Raw genomic sequence first — 15,110 nt, forward strand, 5'->3', positions numbered from 1 at the left:
AAGATACATGTCACTACCTAATACTTGAATTCTTTTTCGTACATCCATGTTCACGAGATCATAGGCCTTAGATTTAGATATGAAATCCTATTATTTGACAAAGGCACAAAATCTGTATGTTTGGTTTTGTCATAATATCATAGAGCTATATTTGGATGGGACTTGAGAAGCCATTGAGTTTAAACTCCTCATTTTACAGGTAAAGAAATGAAGGCTCATAGAGGTTAAGTGATTTGCCCAAGGTCACATGTGTTGGAGGCAGGATTTGATTCCAGGTTTTCCTTACTTCAAATCTAGTGCTCCATACACTACTTCATGAAAGATGAGTGGGTTTACAGATAAAGTTCACAGGCTAATTTATGCACAGAAGTTGAATGAACAAGTTACTATTGTGTCACATGAACTATTTGGCTAGAATGCAACCCTACCTGATGACTCTACAAATGTGGAAGTAAGTTAAGGTGGCTACTCTCAAAGAAGCTAAATTTGCAGATCTTGAGGGAAAAAAACTGTCAGATAAGCAAATTGCAAAGAATTGCCCAGCTGCATTAATTTTTCTAAAATTAGCAATCACTGAAGAGGTTTCTCACTCTTGGAATTTCCTCCTCCTCTTGCAGCTCTCCTGAGGCTTTGCCTAGTGCATTTAACAGTGAAAAGTCTTCTTAATTAGGTAGGAATTCTACTCATTAACAAAAAAGGAGCAGATAAAGGATTTTTCTTTCTTTTCTTCTTTTTTTTTCTCCCTGGCAGTTACATGTATCGCTTAAGAGTGATCTCAGAAGCTATAGCTTAACCATTTAAAAATGAACAAATAAAATGGCAGAGTATGTAAGGTTGGGCCAACAATTGACAATGGATTCCAATATAGCTGAATGGAAGATAATGAAGTACAGATGGGGAAATTTTATCTTGTCTAAAGACATTCCTCTTCTCAGGGTGCAAAGAAGAAGCTGTGACCAAAGACTGAATGTCCAATAAAAACAGTCAAATTCAGTACTCAAATGGAATGGGGTTCCAGAGCTTCGACAGGTGACAAATTGCTTACTCTTTCTACTACTTTGCCTGATTATGGATACTACTCGGTAGACATGATAGTATAATATATATATTTTAAAACAACATCCTTAAATAAAGGAAACAGGAAAAATCATAAATATAGGAAAGGTGGTTAAGAAACAGTATCCTGGAAAAGGCAGTCATGTATAAGCAGTTTGAAAGACCTTAGGGACTTCCAGCAATTCTATTTTTTATCAAATGCTTTATTAATTTCTAGTTTACATCATTCATTTCCACAAGATGTTGAGTTACAAATTTTCTCCCCGTTTATCTGCCTACACCCCCTAAAATAGCTATCCCACTGGATATCCCCTCCTCCAATCTGCTCTCTCTCATATCTTCTCCCATACCCCCTCCAACTTTCCAGTAGGGTACGGTGGATCTCTATGCCCCAGTGCCTGTATATCTTATTTCCCAGTTACATGTAAAATAATATTAATAATAGTAAATATTGATATTTAAACATTTTATTTTAAAGCTTTGAATTCCAGATTCATTCCCTTCCTTCCTTGTCACTCCCCCTTACTGGGAAGATAAGCAATTCAATATAGCTTGTACATGTGTAGCTATGCAAAACATTTCCATAGTGGATATATTGTAAAAGACTGACTATATTTCCCTCCCTCCTATCCCACCTTCCACTTGTTCTATTCTCTACTTTGATCCTGTCGCTTTTCAAAAGAGGGTGCTTCCAACTTCCCTTCCCCCAGCCTGCCCTCCCTTCCATCATCTCCCCTGTTATGCCCTTCCCCTCTACTCTCCTGTAGGGTGAGATACCCTATTTAGTGTGTATTTCATTCCCTCCCTAAGTCAAATTCAATGAAAATAATGTTGACCCATTCCCTTTTGCCTTCCTATTCTTTCCCTCCATTGTGACCATTTACCCTTGCCTCTTCTATATGAGATAGTTTACCCCATTCTGTCGTTCCCCATCTCTTCTCATTATATTCCTCTGTCACCTCTTAATTTTACCTTTTAAGTATCACACTTTCTTATTCAATTGGTCATGTGCCCTCTATGTATACCTGTACACATACATACACACATTCACATATGTATTCATACGCCAATATACCCTCCTATATAGACATATATATATATATATACATACACACATGTGTGTATATACATACGTTTCTATTCCGTTCAACTATTCTCACACTGAGAAAAGTTTCATAAGTTAAAATTATCATTTTTCCATGTAGGGATGTAAATATTCCAACTTTGATAAGTTCCTTACAATTTCTTTTCCCTGTTTGCCTTCTCATGCTTCTCTTGATTCTTGTATCTGAATGTCAAATTTTCTATTCAGATCTGTTTTTTTTTTCATCAAGAATGCTGGGAAGTCCTCTATACCAATGAATGACCATATTTTCCCCTGAAACATGATACTCAGTTTTGCTGGGTAGGTGATTTTTGGTTTTAATCCCAGCTCCTTTGACCTCCAGAATATCATATTCCAAGCCCTTCCATGCCTCAGTGTAGAAGCTGCCAGATCCTGTGTTATCCTGATTGTGTTTCCACAATATTTAAATTGTTTCTTTCTGGCTGCTTGTAATATTTTCTCCTTGATCTGGGAACTATGGAACCTGGCTATAATATTCCTAGGAGTTTTCTTTTTGGGATCTTTTTCAGGAGGTAATAGGTGAATTCTTTCAACCTCTATTTTGCCCTCTGGTTCTAAAACATTGAAGCAATTTTCCTTGAGACTTTCTTGAAGAATTATTTCTAGGTCCTTTTTTTGATCATGGTTTTCAGGTAGTCAATAATTTTTAATTTCTCTCTCCTGGATCTATTTTCCAGGTCAGAGGTTCTACCAATGAATATTTCACATTGTCTTCTTTTTTTTTTTTCATTTGCTTGGATCTGTTTAATAGTATCTTGATTTCTTGTAAAGTCACTAGGCTCCATTTGCTCCAATCTAATTATGAAGGAATGATTCTCTTCAGTGAACTTTTGAGATTCCTTTTCCATCTGGCAAATTTGGCTTTTTAAGGCATTCTTTTCACCATTTCCTTTTTGAGCCTTTTGTGCCATTTGAGTTAGTCTATTTTTAAGGTGCTTTTTCTTCAGTCAGGTTGTTGACTCTCATTTCATGATTTTCTTGCATCATTCTCATTTCTCTTCCCAATTTTTCCTCCACTTCCCTTATTTGATTTTCAAAATCCTTTTTAAGGATTGGCCTGTAACCAGCTCATGTTTTTCTTGGAAGCTTTTAGTGCAGGAGTTCTGACTTCACTGTCTTTCTCCTGTCCCATGCTTTGATCCTTTTTGTCCCCAAAATAGGAGTGTAAGGTTGGGTTGCTCTGTTTGCTTTGATTCCTTTACTTGCTCATGTTGTCACTCAATTACTTGACTTTGGGGCTTTTTGCCACAGTAGGTCTCTGCCACCAGACAGGGGAGCTTCTTCTCAAATGCTGGGTTTTTTTTCATTTTTCTAAGGTATTAGTTGGGTGCCCTGTCTGAAGCCTCCACACACTCTGGCAAGCTGGTCACACCTCCCAGGACCTCCACCCTAGACCGCAATAAAGATCCAAGCAGGTTAAAGCAAGAGCAATTACCCCTCAGACTGCTTGCTTGGTCCCCCTACAATCTGCATGCCAGGAGCTGAAACTGCCACATTGTAGCAGCAAGCACCCCAGTGTCCCCAGGGTTGCTGCCAACACAGGTTCTTGGATCTGCTTTGATAAAGGAAAGCAACTCAAAGTGGGTTAACAAGCTTACTTTAATCAGTCAAATATGTATCGCTTACCTAGTTCAGGGGGAAAAGGTCAGCACCTCGAACTTCAGAATATACAGACAGAATTATCAGGACAGAGAAACAGATCAAGTAGACAGTTTTCCAAACTGTCCAACCACACCAAATCAACATCTGTGTTTCAAAGCCTGGGGGCCCTGAATAATGGCTTCCCAGAGTTTCATCTGATCAAATCACAGAACACTTCTCAAAGTGAGCCCCAAAATAAAGCTACACATCAGGGCTTGTATAGCCTTCTCCTGGCTCAGAGAATGGAACAACCTTATTGACCCACCGGCCAATCAAAAAGTATCTACTGAAAAACAAGCCTCCCACCCCAGGCTCCAGGTGCACTTTAGCCTAGGGGCAGGGAAGATCTTAAAAATTTACATTCCCATTACACATGTGGTGGCGGTGTATGGCTGTGTCACCTCAGTGGCTTCTCGCCCCAGGGGCAAAGGCCAACCACACTTCCAAACTACCAGATCCTAAAGTCCACACTACACTGACCTGTCACTTTGTCCTTAGCATCTATGTGTTGATAATTCTGGAAAATGCCACAGCAACTTGTGATTTGAAGTCCGTCCAGCTGGTGGCTGGTCAGGCCCTCCCTGAGGCTAAAACTTTCAGCTTAAGTGGGGCTGGGTTCGATTTCCAGACCCCTTCACTGGCCACTTCCTGCTGGCCTGCCAGGCTGTCCTCAGTGGGAGGTTAGCTTCTCTATTTCATTTTGTGGGTTCTGTAGCTCCAAAATTTGTTCAGAGTCACCTTTCACATGAATTGGAGAAGGTGGGATCCAGAGGCACTGTGGAAGTCCTATTTCTATTCCATCATCTTGACTCTGCTCTGACTCCCAGCAGTTCTTGAAAATAATAGAGTTAATGCCTCTTCTTATTCTGAAATTCACCTTACTACACAGACATTTCCAAAATTACTAGAATAGATTTTATTCTAGAATCATAAATGGAGATTGGGAGAGTGGGCAGGTTGAAAACCTACTAACTTTTTACAGTAGTCCACTTAAGTAAGTAGGTTTTCCTACTTTGGAATGGGATGAACTACATCTCGAACTAGCTGATTTCTCTAAAGCAGGTGTTTTTAACCTGGTGTCCATTGACCCACAAAATGTCTATGGATAAATTTCAGGTGGCATGGAAGCTTGGATGGGAAAAATTATTGGTAGCCTTGATTAAAACACTGCTTGTGGGGCAGCTAGGTGGCACAGTGAATGGTTCTGGAGTCAGGAGGACCTGAGTTCAAATCCGACCTCATATACTTGACATACTTACTAGCTATGCGACCTTGGGCAAGTCACTTAACCCTAATTGTCTTGCCTTCCCCCCTCAAAAAAAAAACCAACAACCAAAAAATTAATGCTTCTGTCCTTATGGTTTCAGTTATTTGTCCAGGTAGGACAATTGTAATATTAGTGGAATCTGAAGATCTTCCCTGCCCACGTGACCTGCTTTAAGCTCTGGTCCAGTTCACAGCTGAATCACATGGAACTCAGTATTTGGTAGAAGTTTACCATAAAGGGAGAAAGGTGAGGCAGAGTAGATAACTTGAGTGAGAGAGGGAGAAATTTTGCCTAATGTAATGTATTTGTGGGGAGTCCTGATGGAGAGAAGGGGCATGGTGGTGCTTCCTGCATTGATAATGTGTACCAACTTCTTTATTTCCATGATGGATTTGGCTTTCTGGTATTTGAATAAATATCTTGGTTTTGTCTTCAAAGAAGAGAGTCTGTTAATATCTTGTGATTCAAACCTAGAAATATGCTTGCATATTCATAGCAGCCACTGTGTGTATTGCATTGTCAATATAACAATGTAATGCACAATTTTTGACGTTTTTGACACTTCTTATATATATTATTATTTGTCCTTAGAGTTTGCTGTTATTATTTATGTTGTATTTATGGTTATTGATTTTCAGTTTTGACAAGTCTAGGGAGGCTATCTGTCACATCCCAAATACATGGCTAGGAAGATAGTTGATATCTCTATTATTTTTTTCAGGTTGACAAATAGCTGACTCAGTATCCCTCAGTCATTAGTCACCAACTACTACTCTTCATCTCTTTTTTTCTTATAAGCCTTCCTGAATAACTTCTCTCATTTATACTCTGTGAATTGAAAACGTCATTTCCTGGATCATAATAAACCATTTTCTCTGCCAGATTTCCTCTCTAAGGAGTGTTTCATATCTATTGCTGAATTCCAAGCATTCCATAGTACTTCTTATTCCCTTTCTTCTTGTGTCATATTCAACTCTTCTACCTTCAGACACATGTTAATAACCTACCTGCCTCTTCAATGCATTTTTTTCCTTAAAACACTTCTTTCATTCTTTAAAGGAACCATTCATTTCCCCCTGATATCCTGGAGAGTAGAGAAGCATTCCTGTGGTACTCTCACTTGCCTATGAGGAAGACCAATATTGCTCTATCCAATAGCTGTTCCTTGACATTAGTAGAGACACACATACAGTATATGCCCTTGTAATTTACTGAAAAATTCTCACTCACCTCCATTTTATATGGTTATAGAAGTTCTAGAAATGAGTCTCTCATTCTTCTGTTATTTTTTGGTAGTTCTTATGAGTAATTCTCATCGGAAAATGATTGTTTGCCATACCTTTTTTTATTACCAGTTCACTTCTGAGTACATATAGGATAGCTATGTAAACACTGAATGAGAGTAAGTAATGTGCATTTTCAAAGCTTGTTTCTTTGGATGTACTTGAATGAATGAATGAAAAGCATTTATTAAATTTTTACTTTGTGCTAAGTGCTGAGGTATAAATAAAAGCAAGCAAGAGAGTCCTTGCTCTCAAAGAGCCTATTTTTTAATAGGGAAAGATGACACATATAGGGGAGTAGTGACCAGGGACGTCAGAAAAAAATGGTGATTGGATTTATAGACAATTAATGAACATATCCTTAGCTCTTAGTAATACCTCCACAGATTTTTTCATGCATGAAATAGTAAAGTAACATAATTATTAATGAATGAAGTCTTCATTTGTATAGAGTCCACCAGAGACACTAGTAGAGCCATAATCCTTGTACAAAAATACTTGATTATATTATAAAGTTTAAAAAAATCATCTTGTTAATTTTTGTCTAGAGCTTAGGTATCAGAATTTTTGGACTAACCCTTTTTGTTATGTTCCATGGCCATAGAACTCATCTTTGATGATGGCTCAAAGCCTCAAAATGTACTTTTTTCTACAAAGAGAGTACTCAAGAGAATATGAATAGATTAGTGAAAATGATGGCAGATAGGTGGTACAGTAGAGTGCTAAACCTAGAATTGGGAGAACCTGAATTCAAGACACTTAGTAGCTGTATGATCTTTTAGATATAAGTAATTTAACCTTTGCTTGCCCCAGATTCTTCATCTGAAAAATGGGAATAATAATATATATTTCTCAGGGGTATTGTAGAAATAAAATGAAATAATGTTTTGCAAACCTTCAAGTACAATTTAAATGTTAGCTATTATTAAAACCCACCCCCCCCCAATGAGAAAAACAATTCCAAGCCCATGGCATGCTGGCATTCAGGCTGCCATCACCTCTAGTAGCAGCACCAGGATCAGTGCCAGCATCACCACTACCAATGCCGCCTCATTTACATAATGAGAGGCAGTGCAGCATAGTGGATCAGGAACTGGTCTTGGAGACAGCATGACCTGGCTTCAAAGCTTGCTTCTCACATATACTAACTATGTGATCCTAGGTGAGTCACTTTTTAGTATTTTGCATAAGAATATGAGTTGTAGATAAATTGCTAATTTTAATTGGTAAATGGTGTTTTCTCATCACAGTTCCTTATGTTAAAGAAATTATAGTCAATCCTTGGTCCTGGTCTTGTCTGTATCCTTTTGCATAGTTTTTTTTTAAGTGTATACAAAGAAACTTCCTTTTAATAACCCAATGAGTTGGAGTTAATATTATTATTCCTGTTTTACACATGAGGAAAATGAAGGTTAAAGAGGATAGGTCATTTATATGAAGAGACGGCTAGGAATTGCTAGAGGCAGGATTCAAAATCAGATCTTTTGTCCCATTATACCATATATTTCTGTCTCAACCTCAAGTCTTGTTCCCTTTCTTCCTCTGGTCTTTTTTTTACTTCTTTTTCCCAAATCTATGTCTACCCTCGTGCATCTTCCTGGATTTCAACAGTGAGCCCAGACATCTGATTCATGCTCTGTTAGGGACTTGCTATAGGGGTATATAGGACCAATCATTTATCTCTTTTTTGCAGCCCCACATTTTCATATAACAATCAGGGATCTTGCTATATGTGTTTTTGCCTTCAAAAAAGCTAAGGACTTCAGTGTTCTTTATAAATGATGATTTTTCTAGAGAATGCCTTAGTAGAAATAAAGCAACTAAAGGAATAACTCAGCCTAAGAAAAGTACCTCTCATGAAGGAAGTACATTCTCTATAAAATTAGAAATTTCACAAGGAGGACAAAAGAAGTCAGAATTTTCAGTGTGTGTGTGTGTGTGTGTTTGTGTGTGTGTGTGTGTGTATGCGTGTGTGTGTGGGGGGAAGGGGACTTTTAAAACACTAGCATTTTCTGAAATGTTCAAGTTTTGATTCTCAAATGTGTCATTGACACCTTAGCCACCTGCATAGGGAAGACACTATACATGGTTTGTTGGGAAAAGTGTTCAGAAACCAGTACTGGCATCCAATTAGACAGAAGTGCAAAAATGTGTAAGTTCCTCGATTGTCAGGTGTACAGTTGTAGTCAAAAGTGGCCCTCAATTAAGGATTCCCTGAAGAATTGACAGGATCCCGACTAACACCTCAAATGGCCTCTTTGGTAGTTCAGTCCCAGAGCTCTCCCCAGAGTTCCTTAATGGAATCATAGCATAGCAAGCTGTGGTCTTTGGTGTAAACAGTCCATTAATGGTGTAAACAGAGCAGCTCATCAGCTCTTGCTTGAGGAAATGATGTGGCAATAACAAACGGCCTCTCTCTCTATGAGGACAGCTCCCTTGGCAGAATGGATAATTCCTGTGAATTAAAACAGCCCAATGCACCTTTGAAGTATAGAGACTGACACAGGATTTGTGTTTCTGCAGGCGTCAGACTGCAGCCTAATAGTCCCATTGGTATACTACTAGGCAAAGCCACTGAGACACTGAGGAAGGGAAAAGGAAATTAAGCAGTAGCTCTGTTACTTTGTGATGAGGGAAAGACTACAAGGAACAGACTCTTACTTTGTGGTGTATTGTTAATACACAAATGATGACTGCTCATTCATTCATTCATTCCTGTTCAGTGTAAATGGTATAAGGCACTGAATTATCCTGAAGTGTGTTCAAAGTTCCTGGATATCAAGATCACTATCATTACAGCTTATATTTATATAGTGCTTTAATTTATAAAAGGTCATAGATTTAGAATGGAAAGGGGCCTTACAGTTAATTTTTCCCACTCTCATTTTGTAGGAAGCAAAAACCAAGAGAGCTCAGGGGATTTGCTTGAGGTCACAAAGGCAGTGAGACACAGGGCTAGATTTCAACCCTAGATTCTCTGACACCAAATCCAGAACTCTTTCTAAAACACTGCAGTGACCCTGTAAAAGAGATTAGATGCCAATTTTATTGATGAGCTTTAATGAGATTAATTGACTTACTCAGGGCACATAGTTTGTGTCAGACCTATTTGCTGAATCTGGCCCAGTAGATAGATGTTGGACCTGGAGTCAGAATGACTTGCATTCAAATCTGGCTCCAGACACATTCACTGTGTGACCCTGGACAAGTAAATTAATCTTTGTCTGCCTTCATTTCCTCATCTGTAAAATGGGAATAGCATCTACCTCCCAGGGTTGTGGTAAGGAACAAATAAGATGATATTGTCTAAGTGCTTTGCAAAGCTTAAAGTCCTATGCAATACTAACTATTGTGGTTAGCTGTTATTACCTATCTGAAAGGTAAATTTTAAAGTAGTGGTTCAATTTGTCTAATTATTGTTAATTCGTTACCTTTTTGTATACCAAGACAGGAAGTATAGCATATTCCAAGAAGACACAAATTGAGACTGTGTTCAAATAGAGAATGGATTACAATCCCATTTGCTGTGCTAGAAACCACACTCTTGTGAATGCTGTCATGTAACCAAACCTTTAACAACTGGATTGGGTCTCACTGGTTTCAGAACATTTAGTTTGGATACTGTTTGAAGTCAGTGGAATCAGCTACATGGTTTTTAAGTGATTCTTGTACTGACTTTAAATGAAAGTAAAATTCAAAATTCAACCCAATTCCAAGAGGACAAAGAGCTCCCAAATGGCCCAGTTTTCTATGACCTTCATTAGCACAAACACAGGTCAGCACTGTGCTAAAGCAGAATTTGCTTAATCATCTCAGGAAAAGCAATGTCAAAATGAATACCTTTGTATCAAGCTAGGTCATGAGCCTCTGATGTCCACCCAGATCATAGAATATGGTTCTTTCACAAGCCTCCTGAAAACCTGTCTTTTACAAAGCAACTTTCCTCCCTGCACAAATATAACAATTAACTAAAGCAGGTAAAATTGTGCCTTGGGAAGATAATGAGGTTTATTTCCTTGCCTGTATAATTATGCATGTGTGTGTCTGGTATCCTAGCTTGGATCTCATCCAGATCGCCCCAGGGAAAACATAGCTGGTGTACTACACAGTGCTTTAATGAAGTGCCTGTTAAGGAAACATCAGAGTTTCTCTATCTCCAAAACAAGTTTAATTTATGCAGCTGCGATTTGGAGGGCAGCAGGAGAAAAGCCTTTCTGTTCAATTTCCAAAGAGGTAAGGTTATGACAGTGTAAGTTAGGACCAGAGCAGCTGTATTTGTTGACTGATATGTGACCTTGGAAGTCCTGAATCCCTAGCTCCAAGCTCTTTTATTCCCTTCTCCCTTTCCCTCTACTTCCAAGTCTGTACATGGTAGAGACAAATTAGGGGTAGACAGGCCAGGGTAAATGCTTCACTGATTCTTTGCTACAATTCCTACATGCTTGGGCTTGAGGGAGGAAACGATATGGCCACAGAGGCTGGAATGATTGATAGTCAAAGCAATCTGGTGGTTATTGTCTAGACAGAACTGACCTTCTGAGAGCAGTTACATGTGTAACCTAATTTCCCCAAGCCAGATGAGGACAGGGACCTAGAGGATGGCAGTGATATGGCCCACGACTTTCACGTTCCTTTCCACCTGTTCTGTAATCTGGCTCCAAGTCAATTTGACAGTCTGTTGTTCCACTGTATAAAATTATTTCCAATCTCAGCTAATGTTTTAAAGTAACACCTTATATTTGAGTAGTGCATTTCAGTTATGAAAGACTTTCTAATGAGCCTTTAATTTGGGGGTTGGCCGGTCAGATATTAAAATTTCCATCTTCACACAGAATCTCAGAGTTAGAGGGGCCCTCAGAGATCATTTATTCTGAGCCATACATGACCAAGCATCCCTACTACAACATTTCTGACAAGTGGTAATCAGGTTTTACTTGAAGACTTCTAACGAAGAAGAACCTCTTCAGGCAGCCCATTCCACTTTTGACAGTTCAAATTGTTAAGAATTATTTTTTCCTTATGTGGAGCAAAAATGTACTGCTTGGCAACTTCTGCTCATTACTCCTAGTTCTGTCCTCTGGGGGCAGGCGGAATAAGTCTGTTCTTTGTTCCATACTACAGACCTTCAGATATCTGAAGATCAATATCCTATCCTGCCTCCTGTCATGTCTTTGCCTTTTTAGGCTACCCATTCCTTCAGCTTGATCCTTACAACATGCCCTTTCCTTGTCCTGGTCACCCTCCCTTGGATGCACTGTACCTTGTCAATACCATTTCTAAAATATATAATATCTAAAATATGATTAATATAAGATATGATAAAACAACTGAATGCAGTATTCCTTAGGTGGTCTGAGTAGGACAGAATGCAAGGATACTACCAATTCCCTTATCTTGGACAATATGGTGATCTTAATTCATTTAAAGATGACATTAATTTTCTTGGCTCCTATAACACACTGTTAACACATTGAACTTAATTTCTATACACATATTTTTCCTTTGAAAGAAATCTTGTTTTTAATTTTCATTTGGTCAAATATGGCAAATCTCTAGTTGTAACATATATTCTATCTTCTTAGCTACATACTTCACAAGAATAGGGAATATGCCTTACTCTTTGTAACACTCAGTGATTGGTTGGGCAATCCAAGAATTTACTGTTTCCTTCTATGAATAGGCTTCCATAAAAAAAAAAAAAACCACCACTAAATATGACTGCCATCCTGCTTTGCTAATACTCTCTTTTTCATCTTTAGTTCAGTGCCTGTATATAGCAGGCATTCAATAAATGTCTGTTGATTGATTGATGATTGAAGGATTTCTTACTGAGCTCTAACATAGCATCAGAATAAGCTCGGCTTGCAAAGAAAATTAGTGTTGAAAACATACCTTGAGTTTTCAGGATTGAGAATGTTTTCTAAGCCAAATGATCCAGCTTGTTTTCCTGATGTAGTAATATGCTTTAGAGTAGGAAGATCTGTGGCTTTGAATCCCATGATTGCTATTTGCTACCTGGGTGACCATGAATAAACTCTCTCAGTACTCTGGGTCTTAGTATTCTCATTCTTAAAATGATGGGCTTAAATCTAGTACTATATCCTGTGAGAGGTGAAGAGAGAGCTTAAGTGACTAAGATTTCTAGTTAATAAATGGCAGAAGTGGGTCTTGATCCCAGGTCTTCTGAATCACCATTCTGTGTTCTCTTTACTATATCATGGTGATTCTCATACATAAGTGACATGGTACAGGTTTGCTGATAGTTCATCCACTGATCTTGTTTTTAGTTCCTGTATTTGTAATAGCTTATGCTCTGGACCATAGAAACACTCATCCTTGTCATTTGGTGAGAAGGTGTAAGGCCAAGCATGAGCAGCTCTCCAGAGGACTGATGCTTTGAACAGCTCTTAAGGTTCTGATCACATAGTATAGTGAGTATAGTGAATTCTCTATTTATTCAGCAGTAAACTAAAGCAAAACATTCACAGAAACCAAAGTACAGCATTCACAATGATATAACCTAACAACTTATCACTAAAGTGGTCACATAGTTTTAAACAAAAGATATCATTCAGTAAGTTCTTAACTCAATCCTCCTTAAGGGACACAAAATACAAAGATCAAAATTTTCCCACCCCTAGATCACATTGCCTTAATCTCTCAGTCAAAAAGTCTTCTTTCTTCTTGATTGGAGATTAGTTTCCAATCATCCTTCAGGTATACAAGGTACAAAGTACAAAGTTCTCCCACTCCTAGGCCATAGTAAATCATGATCTTCTCAGTCAGCACTAAGTACCCAAGGAGAGGTCTTTTCATCTTTATTCGAGGTTGGCTCCCAGATTCCATGGTTCCTCTTCCATGGGTCCTTGCCTGAATCTGCCCAACTGTCACCTGGATTCACAGGCAGGAAGCTCTCAGCTCCTCATCCAGCTCCCTTTCCATATTGAAGCTCACAGTGTTCAATCCACCTCAAGTTCTTCACAGTTTCTGTTTCTGGGAAGACATAGCTTAACAGAGCAAAAACACCATTCACATGCATTTCTGGCACCATCATCAATTCACTATCTGCCTGTGAAATCAACACAGACCCACAAACAAGGTCCGAGAAGTCAACACAAATCATCAGCATAGTCCCAGGACCTCTGAACCTCCTCCAGGACTTCTGTAAACAGACAAGAAAATCCTCTTTCAGAGGTTCCAGTAAGGTCCCAGGGATTCTGTACAAAGTATCACAAACACAAATCAAGACAGACAAATAGACAAACTGAGTGCTGGTCACCACAGTTCTGCTCAGTCCCAGCTGTGTTCAAGCTTTTTATCTGTCATTAGCTCCTCCCTGTTCTGCCCACCTCTAACATCCTTCCTCTTCATGTCTTTGACAAGTCCCTCCCACTGTGAGATTCACAAGTTCTGTTTCTTAACAAAGACTTGATATAATCAGGGCAAGGCTCAAAGACATTTGAACTGAAACAAGGTGCTAAGTATTTATTTGCTTGCCATTACAGAAGGTCAATCTCCTTTGGAGGATTCAAACAAATAAATATAAATTGTGTAACGGTCAGAATAAGACTTCAAGAAGAAAAACCTTGATAATGTTAAATTCATATTGAGTTTAAAAGTAGAAAGTCCAAACATGGGAGATGCAGAAATATGCACTCTTGGGGCATCTCACTGCCACCCTCTAAGTAACCAACATTGTGTGGCCTGGGAAAATGAGGATACACTTTTAATTCTTTTCAGAATGTAGGTTCTATCCAGCTTGCTGATTCTAGGATTTGTGTGGTTTTATAGTGAGTCAAACAAAAGGAATTGGAATCTCTCACAAGTCTACAAATTTCAAGAAGGTCAGACAAGGCTAGACAGGTTAGAATTCCCTTGCAATGCTTCTGTCTGCAGGTGCGGTTCCTTACGCCCTCAGGTGAAGGGTATGATCTAAATGGCCTGCAACATGCCTTCTACCCATGAATATACAATTGGAGCTGGCCAGAGCCAACAAGAAATGTATATGAAGGAAAGAAAGAACATTCTTCCTGTTTCAGGCTTACACTTACTTTAATATTGTAACTCACTAGTTCTAGTGCCTTGAACCCTCAATGAAATGGAGGAAAAGGAGAATGAATTAGAAAGATCTGTTAGAAGGTTACTGTGATAACCCAACCTTGTACTTGGGTGGTAACAATGGAAATGGAGAAGGGTAGGCAGTATGTGAGGGATGCTATGGAAATAAAATTGGCATGCCTTGGTAACTGGATTTAAAAATAATAAAAAGGAAAAATTCAAAGAGAAAACCCAATTTCTGAACATTGTAGACAAGGTGGTGTCATTGACTAAAATAATTAAGTCAAACAAGAGAATAGTGGGTTTATAAGAAAGGCATGATTTTTAATATACTCCAAGTGAGGTTTTTGTAATTATTTCTACATGCAGGGCTAGAATCTGGGAGAGAGGACAGAACTGGGGGTATAGATTTAGATTTTCCACCTAGAAATAACTTGTGGGAGTGAATGAGATGAGTGAGATCTACAAGGGTCAGAAATTAGTAGTCTAAAGGAGAACAAAACTATTGGGAGCACCATAAAGAATTTGGAAGAAACTGAGGAACCAATGAATGAAACAGAGGAGCAGCTATGGAAATTGAGAGAAAACTAGTAGATGTGATGTCTCAGACATTAAGGAAAGAGAATGTCTGAAAGATGATATGATCACAAGTGTTAATGCCATGGTAGATCAGAGGTTG

At 38.6% G+C, this 15,110-nt stretch overlaps 1 long non-coding RNA gene across 1 annotated transcript in view; it reads right to left on the reverse strand.

Annotated features, from left to right (window-relative positions):
* Positions 1-15,110, reverse strand: part of LOC138163227 (uncharacterized) — a 58,744-nt gene that overhangs the window by 1,056 nt on the left and 42,578 nt on the right. The window lies entirely within an intron of this gene.

The sequence above is a fragment of the Petaurus breviceps genome, unplaced genomic scaffold (genome assembly GCF_028583685.1).
Source record: "Petaurus breviceps papuanus isolate PSGF00001 unplaced genomic scaffold, PetGlider_PUasm1.0 125, whole genome shotgun sequence".
NCBI classification, from domain to species: domain Eukaryota; kingdom Metazoa; phylum Chordata; class Mammalia; order Diprotodontia; family Petauridae; genus Petaurus; species Petaurus breviceps.